This window comes from Myotis myotis, unplaced genomic scaffold (genome assembly GCF_014108235.1).
Source record: "Myotis myotis isolate mMyoMyo1 unplaced genomic scaffold, mMyoMyo1.p scaffold_m19_p_3, whole genome shotgun sequence".
NCBI classification, from domain to species: Eukaryota; Metazoa; Chordata; class Mammalia; order Chiroptera; family Vespertilionidae; genus Myotis; species Myotis myotis.
In genome coordinates this window covers 39,840,306-39,857,846 of record NW_023416335.1, presented here as the reverse complement: position 1 = coordinate 39,857,846, position 17,541 = coordinate 39,840,306, and the positions used below count along the sequence as shown (strand labels likewise).

At 37.0% G+C, this 17,541-nt stretch overlaps 1 long non-coding RNA gene across 1 annotated transcript; it reads left to right on the top strand.

The window, feature by feature from the left end:
• The first annotated feature begins 480 nt into the window (after positions 1-480).
• On the top strand, positions 481-14,439 carry LOC118651545. Its single transcript, XR_004966294.1, has 3 exons — positions 481-626; positions 5,134-5,280; positions 14,081-14,439. It is a non-coding gene; the product is annotated as an uncharacterized LOC118651545 (long non-coding RNA).
• Positions 14,440-17,541: the final 3,102 nt, after the last annotated feature.

Below are 17,541 nucleotides of genomic sequence, written 5' to 3'. Positions count from 1 at the left end.
GCGTGACAGGGGGTGGTGCCCCAACCTCCTCATCAACCCTGCCTTGAGTGTGACAGGGGGCGGTGCCCCAACCCCCAGTCGGCCCTACCCTGAGTGTGACTGAGGGTGGCATCACAACCTCCCGATCCGCCCTGCTCTGTGCATGACAGGGGGCAGCACCCCAACTCCCCAATCGGCCCTGCTCTGAGCCCGACCAGGGGCTGCACCTAGGGATTGGGCCTGCCCTCTGCCACCCGGGAGCAGGCCTAAGCCAGCAGGTCGTTATCTCCCGAGGGGTCCCAGACTGGGAGAAGGCACAGGCCGGGCTGAGGGACCCCTCCTCCCCCCCGAGTGCACAAATTTTTGTGCACCGGGCCTCTAGTAATAATAATAAAAAACTTGAAAGAATGGAAGACTGCTGATGTGGGTGTTTGAGAAGTTAAACTGCCGAACTAGCATCACAGCATTATTTGTTGTCAGGTAAATGTAGTTAGTTTGCATGCATATAAATCCCACTAATTCAAGTGAAATCTCTGCTTATTCTTTTGTCAATATAGGTGAGTTTCCATTTGTCTATTTGCTATGGAGGCCAAAGAGGTTTCCTGTAAACTTGAAGAGGCTCTTAAAATTTCCAGGACTGTTGACATGTATCCTTGAGACTAAAAATATCTATTATAAGTTATCATATGTAAGATTGTTTTGTTTTAAAAAACACACATTTGTTCAACTAAAGTTATTAACTAAGTTTGTCATGGGAAATTGAATTTTACCCTTATGACAATTATTTTGCTCTGACCTCCCCAATCTAGCTCAAATGAAACAAATAAATGTAAGAGACCTATACAGATTCTCTTAAACCTATGAATAAATCTAAGATGCATTTCTTTTTTGTAATAATTTATAAGTAATAATAAATTGCTTTAAACTCATTTAGCATGAAAACACAAAATAGACTCAGTTTTTCACAGAACTCCTTATCTTGATTCACAAGGCCCTATGTGACTGGATTTTCGTCTACCTTTCTGCATTCTTTCATATAATTCTTTTCTTCATTCACTGTTTCCAGGCATTGTGGCCTTGTTGATGTTTCTGGAACACAACAAGTTCATTTCAAACTTAGGGCTGTAGGCTTCTTGATTGTTTGCCTTACCTTCCCATGACTCCAATTATTCAACATTCAATTTTGGTTCAAATGCCACCTCCTCCAAGAAGTCTTCCCAAATCACTCAATCTAACTTCCTCTCAGGCCTATTAAATCACTCTCTCATCACTCTGTTTCTTTACTTCCTTTTATTTATGATACGAAACTGTGGTTTTTTTTTTACTTGTTTGTCTTCTTACATTAGACTGCAAATTCCATAAGAACAAGGACCTTTTCTGTCTTGTTTTCTCCTGGCAAGTTGAACTCTGTCTAGTCTATAGTTTGCCATATAAACAATTGTGAAATAAAGGAATAAATTCATTTTATAACTTAAAAGCATTTCAATGGAGAGTAATAGCACAGCATTATGCTACATATATTGATGAATTAGGGTCAAGGACAATTCTATAATAAGAAAATTGCCTGATTTAGACAATATTAGCACACATTTTTGGGGGCCACAGCTGTAAGTAAGTTTAGTCAATGTGTTTTATATCCAAGACCCTTTGAAAATGGTGTATATTGAACCATCTATGAATTAGCGAGAAGTTGGCCCGCAGTTCCAAGGTTGGCCGGTGATTCTTGCTGCTGGACAATTGTGAAAATTAGGCTGAGCTGGAACAATACATAAGGGCAGGTTATTGAAATAATTAGGATTTCATAAGACACTCCTGCTAAGAACCTTCTTTGCATGTTTGCCCGCAGATCAATAATGTGCCTGAATAAAACCTAATAGATACAGAAAGTTATGATCTCATGTCTTGGCTTTGATTGGGTTGGTCAGCAGCTCTAACTCAGGGAGTGGCTAAGGACTTACTCCTTCAAATGCACCAGTTCTGAATTAAGAATACATAAGCCCAGGCTGCTGTCAGACCCTCAGATCTGAATGTATCAGTTAAACTTTAAGAGACCAGTTGTAGAGGAAATGGGGATAATCCTTCAATATGAGTTAAAATTTATACTGTTTGTTATTATGAGTAGAGATTGAAAGACGGTTGCATGAAACAGTAAAAACAAACAAACAAAACTCAATAACATGACTTCTTTGACTTCTATTTGCAAATGACAGCGAAGATGGTCTGATTTGTGAAAGCTTGGTGAGGTGCATCTGCACAAATGTTTTGGCCTTGTGCTTTGGTTATTACAATGTCAATAATTAAAATGATTTTTAGCCCATTTTCATTTTCTATTTCTTCTGCCAATTTAAAAAAAATCATTTTTGCTAGAAATTTATTTTATTTTTTTAATGTTCACCCAAAGATATGTTTATTGATTTTAGAGAGAGAGGAAGGGGGGGGAGAGAGAAAGAGAGAAACATGGATGTGTGAAAGAAACATCAATTGGTTGCCTCCTGTATGCAACCCAATTGGGGATCAAACCCGCAACCTAGGTATATGCCCTGACTGGGAATCGAACCTGAAATCTTTTGGTGTATGGGATGATGCTCCAACCAACTGAGCCACCTGGCCAGGGCTAAAAATTTAATTTTTTTATCTAGGTTTTCAAGGTTGTGGTGATTTAGTTGTGATATATATGTATGTACATTTATATACACACATATATGTAAAATACTCTCTATATAGAAGTGGGCAAAGCAAATTTACAGCTGTTCATATGGAAAAACGATACAAGAATAAACTGTGTTTTGCCCACACCCTGTATATGTGTTTATATATCATGTATGTACTATATATTACATGTAATATCTAATGTATGCAACTTTGAGTGTTTGTTATATTTTTAGTCTTTTCTCTTTTGAGTCACCTTTTGCATCATCGAATAGTCTATGAGACCCATCACTCTTCTAGCATCTTCCTGGCTGGCCTGAATGTGCAAGCAAATTGACAGCCTGTGCTCAGTGGAGCATCTCTTCCAGGGATATTTTTGTTTGCTTTTTAAAGAATTTTTCAAATTGTTCTATATTTATTGGCCATTGAATATGCTGAAAATACCAAGAGAGGTATCTTGGATGAAGCAGCGGCTGCTGGAGTGCTGGATGCAGGGCTTGCTGTCATGTAGATAGCTCTTTCCATTTTCCTGTTTGAATGTGAGTTTAATTACATTACCAACAAGCCCCACACATTTCTACATTTACCATGAAAGTATTTACAAATGGATCAAATGGTTTCATATTTAAAGCAAAATACAGTAGAACATTAAGTACTTCATTTCCATGCTTTCATCCAAATATTGTAAAAATTGGATTTACCTCAGTTTATCAGTTAATTGCTGTTCAAGTATAATATTGGAACACATTCTAGTTTGTTTTTTAATATAATTCTGAAACTGACCTGAATTACTCCATGAAACACTTGAAGTTGTGGAATTCTGCTAATTTATTAATCTGATTCAAATGATCCCATTTAATATCCTGGTCTTGAGGGTCTGCTTATATTTAAGATGTTATTTAATTTGGAATTTAATATCTGTTAATACTTAAAGTATAAGCTATTTCTTTAAATATATGTTTTTATGTATTTCAGAGAGAGAAAAGGAGAGGGAGAGAGAGATAGAAACATCAATGATGAGTACCAGTTGCCTTCTGCACGCCCCCTACTGGGGTTCGAGCCTGAAACCTGGGCATGTGTCCTGATGGGGAAGCAAATCATGATCTTCTGGTTCTTGGGTCGACATTCAACAACTGAGCCACATTGGCCAGGCTAAAGCTATTTTTAAGATAAAAACAAACCGCTGAAACCGGTTTGGCTCAGTGGATAGAGCGTCGGCCTGCGGACTGAAGGGTCCCAGGTTCAATTCCGGTCAAGGGCATGTACGTGGGTTGCGGGCATATCCCCAGTAGGAGATGTGCAGGAGGCAGCTGATCGATGTTTCTCTCTCATCGATGTTTCTAGCTCTCTATCTCTCTCCCTCTCTGTAAAAAAATCAATAAAATATATTTTTTTTAAAAAAAAGATAAAAACAAACCATTCATTTGGAATTCTCAGTGAAAGAGAACTCTATCTTAATGCAAAAAAACTATTTTTTCTCTTGATTTTTTTCTAGTATATTCAATGGCTAGAGAAAATAAAACAATTTGTAAAAATTTTTATAAAGCAAAAAATTTCGAGTTTTAAATTTTCAAGGTCTGTAAACTTTAGGATTGCCTGGAAGGTTCATTTTGCTTTCATGTTGATTATGATGAAATAGATGACATTTCTGAAATTCTTTGTTTTATTTATTTCACTCCCAACCTTTCTCCAGATAACAATTTAGAATTAATATGAAACATTTCATAACATTATTTAAAAAGAATAATAATACTTAAAATTCACACAGTGATTACCATATTTCAGGAACCATGCTAAACACTTGTACATATTCATTCTTTTAATACTCATGACAATCCCATGAGGTAGATATTATTATCTTCATTCCCACTTCATAGATAAGAAAATTGATTGAGTCATGCACACAAAGAAATTCAGTTACTTATCCAGGGTTATAGCTGTTAACTGGCAGAGTTGGGGTTCAGACCTAGGCTCTGTAGCTCTAGAGTTCACATATTTAATTATAATTCTACTTTACTATGGTTGAGTGTAATATGGTTTGTTGTTTGTCTTTTTTTTTTTAATCTTCACCCAAGCGTATGATTTTTTAATTGATTTTTGAGAGACATCCATGTGAGAGAGAAACATCAATCAGTTGCCTCCCATATGTGCCCCACCTGGGGATCAAACCCCAACCCTTTTGATGTATGGGACAATGTTCCAATTATCTGAGCCACCCGGCCAGGGCTATTTTGTGCCTTTATAGAGCTGGAGATTGAAACTTGTTCTACACAATACTAAAACAACTGATAAATTAATATTTTTGAATTTTTAAAAATCCTAGAAATGTGGGGTTTCCTCACCAGCTCACCCATTTTGGTCTGAATCTCATATAGTGATTCAAATAGTAAATATCACAAGCTTTGCAGTGAAAATACACAGTACAACACTTTAAAATAAAATAATTCTGGCCCATCAGCAATTAGACCCGTTATTGCTTAGTACTGTATTGACTTGACCACAAAGAATTTCATAAACTCTGGAAAATATTAGCTGTGGATGAAAATGTTTCCCTTTGCCAGCAGATGTCACCGTTGCCTCTTAGCACTGACTATAGTGTCTACAGGAGATGAAGATGATGGAGAGCAAGCGAAGTATTTTACTAAAATCTCTGTAAGTCAGTGGGTACAAACAATATTGCTTTGGTATGAAGAAAGATAATTATGCAAAACAGGGAGAGTATCTGTCACCCCACTTCTACTAGTACAGAGAACAGTGGAATTCAGACAACCTGGTGCACTCTGATAGCTCAGAGGCCGCAGACCCTGGAGGGAGGCTGAGGACTGTGGTGAAAGGAGCTCCTCAGTGGTCGGCACAGAGCTGTTCTCATTCATGGAAGCCAAAAGGACTCAAAAAAAGCACAGATGCTAGAGAACAAAGCCAGAGCAACAGGGCAGTAGTGAACAGAGCTTGTTTCAGAGCACGGGCAAGGCCCTCTCTCGTAACGCCCAGAAACAATCCGAAGAGACTTTGCAGAGGCAGAAGGTCTTGTATTGGCAGGTGGGACAGAAAGCAGTGGAAAGGAGGCTCACACAAAGGCACCCTGAGCACTTCTGTTGGCTCTGGGAATGCAGAAGTAACCAGACAGGACTCGCCCTGAAGGCAGCAGGAATGCAAAAACAAATCTGGCAAGCCAAGAAAAAATTGGCCATGACCTTTGTACAATTTTCTCCCCCAAATGATACCCTACTACTCTGAAAAATTGTCCTGATTCTTGCCTTCAGTAACATTAGGATAAAATCATTAATTTTTTTAATGATTCCATAATCAAGTAATAGGATAACTATTAAATCATAATTTTCAATTGATATTAGCATTTTTAAAAACCAAAATATCTCCCATTATTTTGGGTTTTAAAAATATCTGCTCCTCGAAAATGTTTACTTACTTTCTGTTAGGTCGGAGAGAGCCCAGGATCGGATACATGCAGATGTGTGATGAGATAATGGACCCTCCCTGGAATTTCAAACAGATCAATGTGCCAGACACAGATACTGGCTTCTCCCTGAATCAACAGGACCCCCACACAGATACTGACTCCTTCCTGAATACCCTGCTGACCCCCCGCAGCGGGAACTTTCTCAGCTGAACGCCTCAGCTCATGTCCCCGCCCCTCACCCAACCGCAGTACAAAAAAAGCGCCCCCCTCCCTCTTGGCGAGGATTCACGTGCCCTGTCTTTGGGGTTCGTGGGTCCGCCCTGGGACGCAGAATAAAACCTTTTCCTTTTCTTTCTTTTCTGATTCGCTCAATTCTTTATTTCCTACGCCGCCTTCTGAGCCACCTAACCTAACACTTTCTAGTAAATTCTATTGTCTAGGGTAGTCAGGAAATATATTCTACTTAAATTTTAAAGATGTTGTTTTAGGGTTCATTTTGGGAAACTTTTCTAAGATTAATCAGTATGCTTTTCTAACTTGGTCCTGTAATTTCAGAAGCTCATTTGACACAAATAATGTGCTGTCAGTGTTTGCTTCAGGATGTGTGTGTGCTGTGTTTTGATGAAATTGGTTGGTAATAGGAAGATAGCTGGAGGGTGACCTTCAGTGCTATGAAGGGAGCACAGGTGTCCCTTTTGACTTAAATTGATATTCAAACTGATATCTCCTGGGACACACTAATGCCTACGTCACAAATAGTTTGAAAATAAATGGTGATGCCTACTTTGTGGAATAATTATCTAGAAAAATAAAAAAAAAAATTACTGTTACTGCCCTGCCTTGGTTTTCAGGCCAGATCTCTCTCCTGAGCATCCAACCCATACATTCCAACAGCCTAAGGAATGTTAGCATTAGGATGTCTCCAGGTATCCTGCACTCATGGGTTTACCAGATGTATCAAGTAAAAATACAGGATGGCAGTTAAAATTGAAATTCAGATAAACTAAGATTAACTATTCCTTTTTTGTATGTTGGATTCAATTTGCTAATATTCTTTGAAGATTTTAACTTGTATGTTCTTGAGGGATATTGGACTGTAATTTTTCTTTTCCTGTAAAAATCTTTTTTTTTTTTTAAACTTTAGGTTTTGATATCTGGGGGATAGCAGCCTCATAAAATGAGTTAGGACGTGCTCCTTCCTCTTCTATTTTCTGAAAGAGTTTGTGGAAGGTTGGCATAATTTCATGTTATATGTTTAATAGAAATGTTTGCTATAACTCAGTGAAATTATCTGGACTTGAAGTTTTTCTTCGTGGAAAAGTTTTTGATGCAAATTTAATCTTTTTTTTTTTGCAAATTCATTCTTCTTAATAACATTTTCTATATCTTTTGTATCGTTTGGGGGGTTTTATTTTTTCCTCTGAGTTTCTAAATTTATTGGCATAAAGTTATTCATACTATTCCTTTTCTATCTTTTTATTTATTTCTAAATATTTACATTTAATTAATGTAAAATCTGTAGAGATATGCTCTTTCACTCTTGATATTTGTAATTTTTGTTTTCTTTTTTCCTTGATTAGTACTATTCCTAAATTTTATTGATCTTTTAAAAACCATATTCTGCTCTTAATTTTCTCTATGTAATGGTTTCTGCTCCTATCTGACTATTTTATTTTTAATACTTGAAGTTAAAGATGCTATTTTATTTCTAGCTTTATAAGGTACATTTCGATCACTGACTTTAAATTTATACCCTTTTCAAATATCAGCATTTCTTACTTATCACTACCTTAGCTGCATCCTTCAACTTTTGATATACTGTATTTTTATTATTAATTTAGTTTGAAATATGTTTCAATTTTCCTTGAAATTTCTTCTTTAGCCAATGAATTCCAAATATTTGGTGCTTTTTTATATATGTTACTGTCATTTATTTTTAATTTAACTGTATTGTGGTCAGAGAAGGTTCTCTGTAATGTTTTGAAATTTATTTAATGGACCAACATATAGTCTATTTTGGTGAACATTTTATATTCTCTTGAAAAATTTGAATATCCTTCCATAGAATTTTGTGGGTCTGGTTCTTCCATTTTCAGAGACAGGGGTGTCGAGTCTTGAATTTTTATTACAGGTTCTCTATTCTGCTTTTAGTTCTGTCCATTTTTGCTTTGTGTATTCTGAAGCTGTCTTATTAAAGCATGTACATTCATGACTGTTGTGCCCTCTGATGAAATGCCTCCTTCATTATCATGACATGTCCCAGCAGACCTCAGGCATTACTCTTTGTCTCGAAGTCTGCTTTGTCTGGCATTAGCATAGTCACACCAGCTTTCTTATTCCTAGCATTTGCAAGGTATAACTTAGTCTGTGCTTGTTCTTTGGCCCTCTCTGTATCCACTCCAATTATATATTTGGGGGCTCAGTTAATTACCACGGTGTGATCCATAGACACACTGAGAATTGGCCCTGGGCTAAGTTCCGCTTATTAAGCCATCCCATATGCGCTCACTCCACAGGGGCCATGATGGTGCCTCCTGTCTGTATCAATCTCATCCTGTCCTTTCCCAGAGGAGACTGTTGACATCAGAAGGGTCTCATACAGCAGGAAAGGGGAATACCTGCACTTCTCGAGGACTGCTATTCACACTGGATTACATTGGCATGACCTAGCCTACCTCTCCAACATCATGTGGCCACTCTCCCTTGAGACACCCACCTCCAGCCACACTGGCTTCAGACAGAAGGCCTTTGTGCATGGTGCAGTGCCCTGCTGCCTGGCTCTTGTATCTCACTTATTTTATCCTGGGATCTTCACCCTGAGGCACTATTTCACTGGGGTGTTCTGCTCATATGCATACACGTAAAAATGTATAGCCCTCAGTGTTTCTAATTGAATTGAGCAAAACTACATAGCCCAGTTTTCCTTTGTTGTTGTTTTTTATTTTTAAATTTAATAAATCGACAAGGCTTGTTGTTTTGCTTCCTTGTCAGTTCTGCAAAAACAATTTGAAGCCTCAATTCCACTTGCAGAAGGCTCAATGACAAAACCAGACTTGTCTGCCCCCTAGTGGCAGGCCCTATGATGACCGCAGAAGTCAAATACTTGAAAACAGGCTTTTTGCTGGAGCCGCCACAAATTGGACCCAGCAGATGTGAAGCACCTGTGGTTTCAAGCCATGACCCTCAATCCATGTCTAATATTCACTCTCCATAAAAGACCTTCACTTTTCTCTTCATCCATGTGTGCTTTTATTTGTTTTTACTAAGAATTTATTACCTTCATGGAGAAAAGAAATGGAATATATTTTTAAAAATAACTTTTACAACAGCTTTGCTCATAGAGAATGAATGCAATAGCATGTGTCATAACACAGAGGAAAAATGTAAACACTAAATGATTTCTTGTGAAATTTGGAAATATGATTAAAGGATCATATTTATGGCCTGATTATTCTCTCTGGCCCGGGTACCAATCCATGTTCTAATATACCATATTTGATCTAGTGGAGGTTTAAAATGGGGAGTCTTAACTAGGCAGAGGGTTCCCTGTTCTTTAGATCAGTGTTTCATGGTAGTTTTAATCCTTGGCCTCTTTTGATAAATATGATAATCTCAGCATCTTCGCTCCCTGATAGAGATTCCTAGCTGTCATCCAGGAAGAGTTTCCCCTTTGAGCTTTATCACCCATAGTTTGTATGACAGAACCACGATTTCTCTTTTCTTCTTTAAATACAAAATTTATTAATTATTGCCTTCCCGGTTCCTGAGCCTTCCAACTTCCCACACAATCCAAGGCACGTCGCTGCTATTGCTTTAAGATTCCAGTTTCATGAGCTACAGATAGCTCTGCCCTTGCTGATCTCAGAAGGTACCATGAATAATTCTATCCAAAATGGCCTGCACATTCTCAGGTATCATGAATGAAATGCATGTCAACATCGCTGATGTTTCTCTCAAAGAAGAACTCATGCTACATTCATTTCTATTTAGTACATCGATCCCCGAGCAGGGTAGATGTGACTACAGACTTCATGATTTGTCTGCCAGATGGTGCCTGATACCCACGTTGTTTTCACCATTACCCTGGCAATGGTATGAAGCTCAGGGAGGATAAGGTTTGAGACTGAGGGTTCCCTGATTTGCACAGAAGCTGGTAAATGTTAAAGAGTTGTAGTCATGCACATGGCTACCCACCGAGACATTTTATGTAAGTCAAAGATTCAGTTTTTCAGGTGAAAATTAGAAATACTCAAAAATTGATTGGTTAAATATTAAGCTTTCACCAAAGGGAGGTACATTTCTGGGGGAGTTTGGAGGGAAAATGGAAAAAAAAATAAACTTGTGGAGGAGAAGAGAGTTATTTAAGGGATGCTTTTGGATTTTATATTCCAAATTGCAATCTGGTTAAAGTCTGAATCTTGGCCCAATGAAAACTGGAAAAGCCACAGAGAAGTGAGGTGATCAACAATAATTAAGTCTGTTAGTATGTGGCGTGTGTGTGGTAGTGCATGCCAGGTGAGAGTTCCAGTAGAAAGTGAGTGATTTGGTTAACAAATTGTAGGTTAAGTCAATGAAAAAGATACATATTTCCAATGGGAGAATTAGCTTTTTATGTCTAATGTTACATATTAGAGCCACAAGGTGGGGATACAACATAATCTTCCTTTTTCATGCTGTTGATAAGTAGAATACCCAAAAAATAACAGGTTTTAAAGCAAGGCTGTTTTTCTTGGTAGTAACTTGGACCCTATATCTGGTGCAGAAAATGGGCTTGTCAAAGAAAGCATTTATTTTTGAAAATCCCTTGCTTTTTAAAAATAATTTGCACAGTCTGGCAACCAAAACTTTCTTCTCAGTTTTACTCCAGGTCAAGGTTGTAGACTCCTGGAGTCACTGTGTTTTGATGTATGGGATTAAAGCTTTTATCCTGTCAGCATTCTCATGTTACCCAACTGAGTCACTGTATTGATAAAGTCGACCTCCCTTCTCTCCTTCCCTATTATTGCATGAACTTCTCATACTTTATATTTGTATTTAATCTAAGAGTTTTGCAGAATTTTGAATTCAAGCACTTCATAATATGATGTAAAATTGTTAAATTTTAGAATATCAATATGTGTGTGTTATGGCTATGAAATATTTACACACAGATAAAGCTTCAGGTAGATATATAGTTATTTCTATTTTATATGTATGAATTTGATACTTAAACAGGGACTCAATTTTCATATAAGGTTAAATAAATGATTCTTACTGATAAAATTATTTATATATAGGTATAAGATAAACTGCATCTTAACATATAAATATATAGTTACATGTAGCTATGAGTGTGTGTGTGTATGCAGACATATGTGGCAATATTTATCTATATGTTTATAGATAAATTTCTAAAGAAAACTTTACATTTATCTCTCTATCTGTGTGCTCAGTATCCCCTCCTGAATATCCCATGAGCATCATGTGTAAAATTTAGCTCATCACCCCATCACCCCAAGCTCTCCCTCTATTCCTTGTCTCAGTGAGTGGTCCTAAAAGCCATCCAGTTGCCCAGGAATCTTGACACCTTTCTATTCTTCACCCTGATCCTAAAATCAGTCACTAAGTCTTGTGGATTGTTCTTCAAATATTTCTCAGACCCACGCCTTCTCTTGTCCTTATAGAAACTTCCATAGAATGTATTTCCTCTGGTTCTCTGGTCTCCTTTAAACCCATCCCTGACATGGCCATCGAACTCATCTATCTGAAGTATAGAGCTGGTCATGTCTCTATTCTATTAAACCTTTCAGTGCATCCCCCCATTTTACCCAGAATATAAATTATAAGGCTCTAAACTACAAAGCTGATCAGATATTTTTATTCCTTAGCTTTTGTTTGTTATTGTTTTCCACCAAGAATACCTTCCATGATAAATTTCACCTTAAAATATATTCATTTTTAAAATATATATTAAATGTTAACTAAAAGTAAGGGATATATTATAGATGCATATGTATTCATTATATATATATATATATATATATATATATATATATATATATATATGTAATGTTGAATAACCAAACTTAGATGTTGAATAACCAAATCTATATTAAAGTGGTACTAAAGTGAAACCTCTGCTTGACCCTGGCAATGATTCAGCACTGCTACAGTTGGGCATTCATTTATTTAAATATTCACTGAGTTCTCACTTCCATATTTATTTAAATATAGAATTGTATTACTAAACAAATGATATAGTAGTAAGTAATACTACTTACTGATATAGTAAAGTTTTCTTGTCTCTTATTTGCAGACATTTTTAATTAATTTGCTTCTATCTACTCAAATATATAAAATGCTCAGTATTCATCAGCTAAGCAATTACTTTACTTATATGTTGTATCCCATAGGATGAGATTAAGTAGTATATGATGAAAAGCATAAATAACTGTGACCTAAAAATAATAGTTTACTTTTCTCTCAGGTGAAATGGAGTCTGGAGGCACCTCTCTGGGACTGATATGGCAGCTCTGGTGTTTGAAATGTATCTGAAATAGACAGCCCCTGTAAGGAGTCAGGAGCTTGAACCAATTCTCTTATGGGATAAAAGGGAGAGCTGTGGGGGAAAAAAAAAGATCCATTCAACACTTGGAATTAAGTCTTGCAGGTTTCAGGTCAACTACAAGCACTAGGAATTGGCCTGAACACTTGCACATCATTTTGTCCCAGAGCAATGGACCATAGAAGAATCCTTAATCACCTCCAGTTGGCCTTTGACAGTTGTGCCTATTGTTTTGGTGACAATGAGGCCTGAGAACATTTTCTTTTCTTTTAAGACTATTATATGGAAAATTAACAACAGCAACTAGGAATATGGACTCTGGTGTTTTAACACTGCATTTTATCAAGATTTCTTCAATGCATATTCTTCCAGTTGGACTGTAATCTCCCTGAGGATAGAAATTGTGCACTGCACATTTTTGCATTCCCATAGTCTTCTAGCACAAGATCCTACATGATCTTGCTCTTGCTCAGCTCTCCAGTTTCATCCTGTCACATTCTTCCTTCTCTTGAGATTCCTGGAGTGAGCCCATATCCTTCAGCATTAGAGAAACAGGGATTGGTTGCTGGGCATCTCCAAACAAAAACAGCTGGGTCCTCACATTACAGTGGAGCTCAGCATTGACAGGCTCCACTCAAATACACAATTTCAATCCAACCACCACAAGAGGAGTCCTGATTGGTCTTCATCAACACTGGTAATCTTGTGGCTTTGGCCAGTGGTTGGGCTAGTGGAGACCCTATGGCACTATTATGGAGGTTGGCTGTATGGGGCCATCTATACAATATTTGACTTTTCAGATTAAAGGAAACAAATTGGCCTGCATGGCCCTTCACCCAATTCCCTCCTCATTTTCAAGCATGGAAAGCAGATATGATACTCGCAGTCATCTTTTCTTAATAGGTTGACACAGATGAAGAAAAGTCTGAGAATCTTACAGATCTATGGCTGTGGTCAACTCTGAGCCTATATCCACACTTCTTGTAATGTGTGAAAAATCCTGATTTTTATATTCTTACTTGTGGATAGTCTGAATGCATTCCTAAGTGGTAATCCAACATATGCCCATCAAGAATGATGGAGGGAAAGAGGAAATATAGCAGAGGGTATAAAAAAGAAATTCTAGAACTGAGGGACAGTGGTTTGTAGATTGAAACAAGTCCTTAAGTACCCAAAACATGAAGAAAATTAAACCTGAACAAGCCACCCTACCAGAAATTTCAGAACACTAGGTGTGCTTTGTAAAAATCTAAAAGCTAACAGAGAAAAAATAAGTCATATACAAAATGTTAGGAATCATTACGGTATTGGATTTCTTCACAACACTGAAAGCTAGAACACAATGAATCCGTGCATTCAAACCCTGGAGGAACTGATTTCTACTATAGAATTCCATACTCAGCCAACTTAGAAAAAAAAGTGTAAAGGAGAGCAAAATTATTTTCCTAAATTCAGTCTCATAATTTTTACTTCTTGTGTACCCTTCTTAGGAAACTCCAAAGGAAGAAGGAATATGGTCCACAAAAGCAAGGGAGTGCACTGAGAGAAAAGGCATGGGACCCCTGGAACAAACTTTGATAGGAGAGAGGCAAAAGGAATTCACCAGCATGGTAATGAAAAGTCCTAGATGAGAACTTCTGAGTGGATCCAAGTGCAACTCTCCCATACTACAGCAGGAAAACAAAAACTCCAAGATGGAGGACTCCCAAAGGAAAAGCAATGGTGTTTACCAACAGAGTTTTACTATTCTTGTGGTGAGTTTAAAGAAAAATTAGCAGTATAGACAGAGTCAACTCAGCAAACAAGAAATAAAATAAGGGTTTATTAACTACAGGGAGACAAAAATATGTGCATGCAAAAAATTATAATAATGGCCAAAGTGGCTCCCTTGTGCATAATAATTATATATATATATATATATATATATATATATATATATATATATATAAAGCCAACGACTGGAACGCTGTAACAACCGGAATGACCAGTCACTATGGCACCCACTGCAGCCAGCGAACTGGTCAGATCAGGGGTGAGACCAGCTAGCCAACCTCTCATGGCCCCTCCCCTTGCCAGCCCTGCTCCCAATTGGTCTCTTCCACCTTGATCAAGGGCGGGGCAGCCAGCCAACCCCCCTGTAGCCCCTCCCCCTCTGCTGGCCTGGTCCTGATTGGGCCCCGATCGGGGTCGGGATGGCCAGACCCCACCCATGCATGAATTCATGCACTAGGCCTCTAGTAAGTCATAATAATAGAAATCATAAATATTGACCTAAGGAAGGATTATGATATAGGTATTTTGGGAAAATGGGAGAGAGATGTGCTAGAGAATTAAATTCTCATCTATCAGAGTCAAAATCCATAGATATCTAAATGTTTAATACAAAAAAAATAACATTATGATACTGTTATTTAAAAAGAACATGACAAGGTAAATTCCTGAAAGAATGGCTACAGACTTTAAAACAAAGTGTAAAAAAAAGGACAGGACAGAAAATCTGTTTCTCCTCATCTGAATATTTACCTTTTAAAAAACATGTGCATGTTTTATTTTGATGCAAATTAAATTAAAACACTTATTTGTCAAAAAATAAATTGAGGAAAGCGTTAAAACACATCTTCTGTCGTTGTAATAAGGAGCTCTAAAAGCAAAAATGACTGTTTCATTAAGATTTGTTTCCATGATCTGGTTTTCTATTTGTTTGTTTCCATGTTTTTTTAGAAAATATTTCTGTACAGTTAAAAGAGGCCTTCTAAAATCCACTACAAAAATGAGGTGTCTTAAACATGAGAAAGGTTTCTGATAGGAGAATTTAAGCATCATAAGAAAAGAATTTGCTGGAAACCCTAAAAAAAAAAACTAGCAATCTGTACAATAACCTTTTATTCAGCTCATGCACTTTCCTTCATTGAAATACAAAATTATAACCTTTCAATTAAAGCAAAACTTTCAATTAAGGGACAATCTTCACTTTTCTATAGCTTTTTAATAATTTGACAATAATAAATCTGTAAATCTTACGAGGCCTCATATGAAATGCTGTTTTTCTGGGGAAAGCTCTTCATGGAAATTTAGGTATGGTCTTGAAATATGATGATCATTTTTTATGTGTTACATATAATAATACTGAAATTCTGAGCTTATGCAAGATCTTGCAGTCATATTTTAAAATAAAATTATATTTTTAAAAGAAATTGAACATATATGTGTGCATGTGTGTGGGCAAGTGGGTGAATATATATCTGAATAATCAAAATAATTTCTGAAGTTGCTCTTTCAATTTTAATGAGACAAAAGACCTCTAGAAAATTTTCCAGGGGTAGAGTACCAAGTAAGTCAAGATTTATCTTGTACAATAACTTTGCCTTGAATTAATTTGTGTATGTTTCTCCCTCTTCCCTTCCCCCTTGCCCCGTCCTTCCTTTTATCCCCCAAAACAGTCAAACATTAACTCTGTAAAAAGGTGTCTTCAGTAGTAAACTGATGAAGAGAGCAACTATATTAATTATCTCAATTATTTATTGTAAATAAGGATTTTTATCCCCTTAAGAGAGTCTGGGTTGAAAATCCTGGTTATATTTGCATAGGTAAAAGCAAGTCCTGAGAAGGATTCATCCCAATGATCCAGATCCCCCTAAACAGTTCACTTACGAGGTTTGTGTCTTTACAAGAGTGGCCCTCTCATCTGAGAGTTTCTTCCCAGTCTACCTAGCACATCTTAATCATCTTTAAACTCAGCTTGGCATCCATTCATCTGCCTTCAGATGGTCTCTCTTGCCAATGTCCACTCCCCAACTCTCCGTATTAACCAGCATGCCCCTCACTCTGTAACATGCCCTCCACCCACCAAGGGCAGCCCTCTCTGGGGTGCTCTACAGTGCTGCCGCTGGCTTCTCCCATCATCTCGGCATGTCACTTCAAAACACTGGACCAGGGGGTGTGTTATTATGATAACACAATTTAATTAAAGCTTACCAAACCAACAAAATGTGCATGGGCAAAGGATGTGTTTATCTTAAAACTAATTTGAATGCTATTTTTGAGAAGACTTGATGAAGTTAAGTCTTCAAAAATGCAAAAAAAAATGTGAAAACTAAATAGATAAAATAAGCATAAAATTTTGGGAAAACAATGAAAAATGTAGAGGAATAGGGACCTCGGGTGCTTCAAAAGAGTCCTTTTGTGTTCACTGCTCAGTAAATATGTTGAAACTGAAAATCGTCAAAGATTCATTATAAATGTGCTTTACACAAGAAGGAAGCCTCAGATTTCCAATCGGTGGGCTTAGACACACAAAAAGGCTTGAGCTTTCCTCAAAGGATTGGTAAAACAGAAAACCAAGCAACCAAACAAAAAAACAATGTTTCATTGGGGAGAAAAAGCTTATGTTAATATGTACTCTCTTAAGTACCCACTTTAAACTCGGTGATTAACCAACTGTCCTTGATAACACATAATAAAGAAAAAGGGCTTCTATTAGTAAGTACATTCTGATCTGTAGCACCTTTGCTCATTAATAAACTAAACATTTATTCAATATATTCAATGCTTTAAACACTAGGCTAAGTTCTGAGAAGATAGTGGTGAAAAAGCAAAATGTGGTCTAACCCTCTGCCCTTGTGGGGCTTAAAATTGTGCAATGCCATGTTATCTTTTAGCATCTCATTAAACTATAAATGTGTGTTTACATATCTGTCTTCCCTGCTGTTGACAACCAGATAAAAAGTCTGAAATATAATTTCCAATTTTGTATTTTTAGTGCCTTACGAAATATCTGGGAATTAGTAAAAACTAAGTTGGTTGAACTGAATTCATAAATAAAGCTCCACACTTCATTTTATCTGAAAATTCTAATATCTACAAGCTCATAGAGATCAATATTGGGACTTATAATTTGTAGATTTACCTGCTGGACAATCCAATGGCTGGAACTGGAACACAAGTACAGCAA